This window comes from Sebastes fasciatus, chromosome 5 (genome assembly GCF_043250625.1).
Source record: "Sebastes fasciatus isolate fSebFas1 chromosome 5, fSebFas1.pri, whole genome shotgun sequence".
Lineage (NCBI taxonomy): Eukaryota > Metazoa > Chordata > Actinopteri > Perciformes > Sebastidae > Sebastes > Sebastes fasciatus.
Window position 1 is genome coordinate 791,414 of NC_133799.1, and position 8,322 is coordinate 799,735.

The window sequence follows — 8,322 nt, forward strand, 5'->3', positions numbered from 1 at the left end:
GTTGTTTGTTTAAATGTTGCTTCACAGAGATACTGTACAGGATGAACTGATCTCATCTAAAGAGAGCGGTGATATGTTTGGTCGTAGTTCTTCATCAGATCTGTGATGTGAAGATAAGCACTCGCTGCCTCTCTGAAGGTGTCTGAACTCAGAGCCAGGTGTCTCTCTGACGGACCGCCGAGTGACTCAGACTCCACTTTGGTTACGTGACGTGAAGCAAGAGGTCGACACCGACACCGACACCGACACCGACACCGACACCGATGCTTAAATAATCAGCTCATCAGATGCGGAGGTCCGTTGGCCTCCATCAGCATCTGCATCACCTGCTGCCGAGGCCCGAGGCCCGAGGCCCGGTTCAGATGGAGACGTCATGTAGGGCTATAAGAGGAGAACCTGAACAGACCCTCACTGAGACCCTCACTGAGACCCTCACTGATACCCCGACTGAGATGGACGTGTGACGTTATCCTGCTGGAACCTGGTCTACCTGACCCCCCCCCCACGGCCTCCTGGATCAGCTGTCTTATGTGCTCATTCAGTGTAAATTCTCTGAGCTTCTCAATTAGAGAAAAAGGATTAGACGGGTCTTTACTGGAGCTCACGTCACCTCCCTGTAAACGAGGATGAACAACTGATGAAGTCAAAGTCACTGTTGATGTTGAAGGTCATGTTGTTTTATATGGAGGACGGAACCTGCCAAAATAAAAAATAAATCAATGAATATAAATAAATGATATAAATACATGAATAAATGCATTTATTTAAAAATAAATATAAAATTGATAAAAAAAATTTAAGCAAAAATAAATAAATAAATAAAAAACAAATGCAACCATAGATAATAAATAAATTCATAAATACATAAATAAATGCATATATTTAAAAATAAATATAAAATTAATAAAAAATAAAAGCAAAAATAAATAGATGAATATATAGAAAACAAATGCAAACATAAATAAATACATAAATAAATGCATATATTTTAAAATAAATATAAAATTAATAAAAGAATAAAAATAAAAAACAAATGCTATACATGAATAAATAAAAAAAATAAATGTAAATAATTAAATTAATTTACAAATTAATAAAAATAAATAAATGAAAGGGAAAATTAAACGGAATAGTAAATAAATAAGGTACTTAATATGAATATAAAGAAAGAAAGAAGAAATTTAAAACAGAAATATCAATTTCTGTCACATTTTATCAAATTAATCAATGACTACAATTTATTTTTAATATTATTTTTGCTATATTTAATGAAATGTATTTATTTATAGTCATTTATTTATTTTTGATTTATTTATTTATTTTTGATTTATTTATTGACTGTGACTCATGAGGGGAATATAACTGTGAAATAAAAGCGTAGTGTAGAACCAGCTGCTCTCTCATGAACTGATGTTTGTTTCCTTCTGTATAAAATAGTAAATGTCTCCGTTCTGAGGTCTTTGTGGGTTCTGTGTTGTGGCATCTCGATGTTGAACACGTTGAACACGTTAAACACGTTGAACATGTAATTGTTTGATGGCTTCGGTATGTCACAGATGAACTAAATCCATCTGCTCATCACAGCCTCAGAAATGCTTCTGAAATATCACTTTCACTGAAGCGTCCCAGAACACGGACGGCGTGTTTTATTTTTAAAGCGTCTCCGGTGACAAAAGACACTTCAGCCCCTCGTTTAGGTTACATGTTGGGGGGGGGTGGCATCATTATGTCCCACGCGGACATGCTTTTTAATGGGTCGAGGGGCAGACCAATCACACTTGTCAACCTGTTGCTAGGAGACCGACGGTGTGGTTGCTAAACACCGGTCCAGAACTTTTACATCATGGACTATAACTATATTCCTGAAAGATAGAATATGGAAGATTGTGTTACCTCAGAGAAGTGCTGAAGCAGGAAGGAACACCTGCTGTGTTTCAGGGTACAATATCATCACCCTGCTGCTCAGAGTCCGAGAACGGACTCAGTTAATGATGATGATGATGATGATGATGATGATGAAGATGATCAACATCTGATCCCCGTTAATCATCCTCCCACCAGGATTAGGAGAGCAGTTTAGTAGCAGTGAGCATCATGTCAGTTATCTCTGGGGATCAGAGTTCAGTGTTGAATATTATTCATGTAATCATGTGTAATTAATAATCTGGTTTCATTATAATGTTCTACGTTAACGCTGCGACATGATGACTGACATCAGACGACAGGTTCAGTGATGGATTAGAGGTGTTATTGATGGTTGCTGGTTCACCGGTCGTCTGGTTGATGGTTCACCGCTCCGATCCGTGATGAGAAGAAAAACAAAGTGTTTGAACCGGAGCAGGATTTAATCCTCAGTATTATAGTATATACTGTAGTATATAGTATATAGTATATAGTACATAGTATATAGTACATAGTATATAGTATATAGTATATAGTATATATATATATCTGTGCGCAAGTTTCTCACTCCTCAAATACCGCCGCTTGGTCAGCGTCCCTCTGCGTCTGATAGCGACGCACCGAGGCACTCTTTAGCGTCTGTTTGAGACGCTCCGGGCTTTCAACTTCTTCTTCCTCGTGTCCAGTCATCTTCTATATCACGTCTTTCCCGTGGTTGGCGCATGCAGACGAGCGCAGCGGCATTGGGTTCGGCCAGGTCATCTTTGGTACATTGTGGAGCTCGGCTACATCTCACGATGTGTTCAGTGGTTTGGGATTCGCCACACACACGCACGCACGCACGCACGCACGCACGCACGCACGCACGCACGCACGCACACACACACGCATCGGAAGTTGTTATTTTCCATTTCTTCATGGACTTTCAGCTGACTCCAATGTAAACCCATCTGAATCATTATTATACACTCAAAGCAGCTGATGCGGTTAAAACAGAGAGAAGTCCTCTAAGGTTGGAAAGGAGGGGAGGATGGACGGGTCAAACAAACCAGCACGTTCACACGTTCACACCAAAAGACGGTTTACTGACACCATAATGTGCACGTTGTTTACACAAACAGCCTTTTCCTAATCTTTTTAAAGGGACTGTTAGTAAGAATCATAATGTGTTGTTAACAGCTTCACCTGTGGCCGTTAAGTCAACTAAAGTCAGCGTCCTGTTGCTGGCGCTTGTGCTCGCTCTACATAGACATGAAGGAGCATCACTCAACACAGTGAGGAGACACACGTCAGCTAAAAGCACAATATCACTCTATATTTCAGCTGCTTGGCAGTAATGTTAGCTGACCAGACCAAGGTCTCTCCATGAATCAATGCTGATCCTAGTGTTGGCTTTTCCCGCCTCAGCCTCCCGACCGCGGCCGGAGGGAACGGGGGAGACGATAACGTTTCTCTCTGCGGAGCTCCGTCACTTCACAAGACACGGGAAACCTCTGTTGGTCTGGAGGAGCTGCAGCAGTTATTTCTGCACAAACGTCCACTGAACATTCACTAGATATTCTCAGAGCTAAACTAACTCTTCTGCAGTGAGGAGTGAGCAGCATGCACGTGAGAGGTGGAGAGAGAGAGAGAAGGAGCGTGGTGTGTGAGTGAAGGCAGGCAGAGGAGCAGAGGAGCAGAGTACAGCAGAGACTCCGGTCCTGTAGACCAAAGCTACGGTCTCCTCCGCGTCCTCCGACCGCGGCCAACACTGTTTAACAGCTTCACTAGATACAACCAAGAGGTTTTGGTGCTTCACTGGAGTTTGTGTTGGAGTCTGAGTCTGAACAGCGGAGACACACGCGAGACCATGAGACACACGAGAGACCAGGAGACACCGACCTGCAATGATTTATACGTATAAGAAGTTACTAACAGGAACTTTACATTTTTTTTAAGAAATCTCATGTACTAATTTCTATGCCAGCTAATTCCCTCTGAGAATGACGTCATCTTGCGGTTGTCTAACATCAGATTTAGAACTACACGGTACCGATCACAGCTGTAGAGGCGCTGGTTTAGTTCTTTATATGTAAGGCATTAATATATGTATATATTTATATTTGTAATCTCTTTTAATCATGACTTTTTATAGTACTTCTTGTATTGTAATGTATTATATGTAATGTCTTGTTTTTTATCTGGACCTTGAGTCTGCAATAAAGAATGAATTTTTATAAAGTTTCCTTTCCTTTTCTTTCATTCACCACAACTAATTTATTCCTCCTAATAACTCCTGTCATGAATAAAACCACCTGATCAAAGTGATCCGGCTCCATCTGAAGCAGGTTCTTCCGTTCTGGTTCTGGCTCGCTGCCTTTCGGTCGCTGCAGGCCAGATTGATTTTCCCAACATGACATCAGGTATAAAAGTCACTGTGACAAAAGACAGAAAAAACAGAGTTGAATCACACCGTGGGAACGACGCTCTAATTGTCTGGGAGTCTGGATATCAACACAGAACGTGATTCAGAGGACAGAAATACTGGTTCTACTAGTCTCATGGGAACGCTGGTTTACGGCTCTTTACCTTTAGATCAGTTATTGTTCCACACTCCTCCGGGAACTGACTTCAAATGTTCCTACTGTTAACCCTCTGAGAGCCACAAGAGACCTGTTCTAGTCTGTTTTAGGAGGTCTTTAGGGGGTCCAGTGGGTCTTCAGAGCGGTTCAGGGGGTCTTTAGGGGGTCCAGGGGGTCTTAATGGGGTCTTTAGGGGGTCCAGGGGGTCTTTATGGGGTCCAGGGGGTCTTAATGGGGTCTTTAGGGGGCCAAGGGGGTCTTTAGGGGGTCCAGGAGGTCTTTAGGGGGTCTTTAGGGGGTCTAGGAGGTCTTTAAGGGGTCCAGGAGGTCTTTACGGGGAGATAGCAGGTCAACAGTAGATGTCACATAGAAGTGGTGAACATCATCTGAAAGCTGGAAGCTGGAGATTAATCTGAGATGCAGCTCAACACTGAGGGTCAAGTTGTTCTAGTCATTAATCCAGAAGTATCTGATGGTCATCCTCATGCTCTATTACGTCTCAGACGTTGTTGGGTTGATTCCATTTGTTCCACAGATTTGGTGCTAAATTTAACCATTTTTTACCGCTGGAGAATTGATCAAAATGATCAATAATCCTCCAGAATATCACATTAAGACACCAAGACCTTGAGGAACACCAGAGAAGAAGACATGCTGGGATTTGGGATCAGAAACTTTTGACATTTTAGAGATTTCTGCATTTTTCGAAGGTTGGATTGCGAGCACTGGTGTTGTGTAAACTGCTCAGAAACTTCCTTATTGTCAATCTAGCTAGGAAAGCCATCCATCCTCTGAATGCTCTAGGTCTCTAGTTTGATCCATCCATCCTCTGAATGATCTAGGTCTCTAGTTTGATCCATCCATCCTCTGAATGCTCTAGGTCTCTAGTCTGATCCATCCATCCTCTGAATGCTCTAGGTCTCTAGTTTGTGGCTGTACTCTGAGCTCAGTGAGGTCTTGGTGGGTTTCGTAGATGGACAGCAGATGAATCAGCAGGCTAAATTAAAGTGGGTCACAGCGGGGGGAATGATAATAAATAGATGTGGTGTATCCAGGGAACACAAACCTCTAAGCTGCTCTCTTGTACTTCTAATAAAGACACATGTGGACCTACTGACACCGATACCCAGCAGACATGTGGGCCGACCTGGTGACGTGACTCCGCTCTCATTATAGCACAAACATCTGATATCAAACAAGAGCTCATATTAAAATTCTCACACTCAATAAACTGTTCTTAGCTATACCTACAGAAAGTAAACGCACTGTAATTCATATATTGTATATCCTACAAAATTGAATCATATTTAATCCATGTCATCGTGAACCAGGAAGTATAGAGAGCGGTGAACGGCGTGTAGCGAGGAGGTCGGGGTGGATGGGTGGGTCTAAAAACACAAGGCTTTCACCAGGAGACCTATATTGGTGCCCCGTGTGAGGCCAGAAATCTACGTTGATTTATTTGTTACATAACTTCTGTAATTAAGTTACGTCACTTCAAGTGTCGCGTAACTTAACTACGATCTTTCCGAAACCTAAACTAGTTTTCTTGCTTAAACTTAATGAAGTTGTTTCCTGTGAAGACGGAAGTTTATTTTCAAAAGACTGGAGCGGAAATTGACGCTGGACATTTGTAGGAAAACGCACGAAAAAATGAAGAATAACTTTTGGTAAGAAATACGAACCTTTTTTAGATAATACATTAAATAAACAAGCCTCAAATCATACACAGTTCTCCTTGATATTTAGAGTTTAAGAGAAATAAATTGTCTTCAATTTATTTCACTGCAAATGAATGGAAAATGAGAAAGGGCGACATGCCGGGAGCGCCGTACCCGTTTTGGTTATTTTAGTTTTTTTTAATGTAAGTTTGTGTACTTAGGCCAGTTTTAGGTTATTTTGTTAAGTTTTTATTAATATTCCTTTGTCTTGCCTTATTATTAGCATTAGGATAGTATTTTCTTTTATTTATTGTATATAACTTACTTATTTTTAATGGAGCTTCCCAGCAAAAAGTATTTCACACGATTGTACTTAATATAACCGGTGTGACAATAAACATCTTGAATCTTGAATGTCATTTAAACCTATACGCCGGCCTGTGAGAATCCATTTAGTTTTTGATATATATTAAAGTTTAAACAAGACTAATGTTAATTTATATGTGATAAAAAACAGATTTAACATTTATGATACGTGGATAAAATATAGAAATGTGAAACCAAATGAAGACACAGAAACATATAGAAAAATGTCTGAAAATAGCTGAAAAAAGTCCAAAGAAATGTCAGAAAAAAGTCTGAAAACAACAACAATGGTCTCCTGGTTAAAAGTCTGGTGTTTGTTGGACCCGTCCACCGTCAGTGGTGACAATGACACGCGGAAATCAAGAAAGGCGTTCTTATTGCACGCTAAACGCCTTGCACATTATCCTGACATTTACACGCCGTTTCTGTGCCAACGAGCTGATATATATATATCAGTGTCACTGTTAATCAGCTTCCTCTCTTGAATGAACCTCAGTCTCTCATCTACACTAAACACCGACTGTAAAAGTGATTATTATGTTATTAATACAGCAGATTCTCTGTAATAAACCTTTCTCACACGTTGACCGTGTCCACCTCTCAACACAACAAGGACGCAGCGACCTCAGGACGTCATTAAATGAGATATTTACAGCGACATGTGAAACCATTACATCATTAATTACTGTAAGGCCGAGGCGTTGGGAACCGGTCACCAAACCCTCATTACTTCACTCTACATGTATGTGTGTGTGTTTATGAGTTGGCGGCTACGTCAGTGATACTGTCATCAGTAGGAGTGCACACACACACACACACACACACACACACACACACACACACGTCTAACGGGCTCATTATGCTCCTAACACTCTGACTTGTGAGCACTAAGCTGGCTTTAATCTATGATATCTGCAGTCTGAACCGTCGACGGCAACCAGCCGGTGATGTCTGCTTCATGTGTTCATCGTCCTGAAGGCTTCATTCATTCACTCTCAGCCTCATTGAAGTCTAGAGTTTACATACGGGATGCCAGAGAGCAGTTGGTGGAGCAGCTGATGAAGTAGCGGTGGCGTTCGCTGCTCTACGGAGAGATGCATTATCAGTGTCAGTCACAGACATACTTGTGTGTATATTCCAGTTGGTGACTAATGCAGGGGAAATCCAGATGAGTCAAAACTGCCAGTGTCCGGTGCAGCGACTGAGAGGCCGTAATTTACAGCCCCGTGCACTAAACTGCCCGGCAACGTGGCATTGTTCACAACACCCCCTCCGTTTTAAATATACTACATGATGGGGGAAGTTCAACATGAATCTCATACAGTATATAAAACAATAAAGTTTAGGGTTAGAGTGAAGATACTCGTATCATAGTAAACTAGAGCACCTGATGAATCCATCGGTACCAACCAGGTCAGACTAGCTGGTCATGAAGGAGGTTAAATGACGCTCCAAACTTACACTAAATGTTGGAGAGGACAAACTGTCATGTCCATTTTCAAAAAGGTCCCTTGACCTCTGACCTCCAGATCAGTGAATGTAAATGGGTTCTATGGGTACCCACGAGTCTCCCCTTTACAGACATGCCCACTTTATGATAATCATCCATTTTGCACGTTAGTCCCCATAGGAGACATTTCATTAACCTCACTGTATAAAATGACCTGTGGTGACCTCTAGGATAATCACAGCCTCATGAAACTTTACAGCCTCAAACTAGAGACCTAGAGCATTCAGAGGATGGATGGATCAGACTAGAGACCTAGAGCATTCAGAGGATGGATGGATCAGACTAGAGACCTAGAGCATTCAGAGGATGAATGGATCAGACT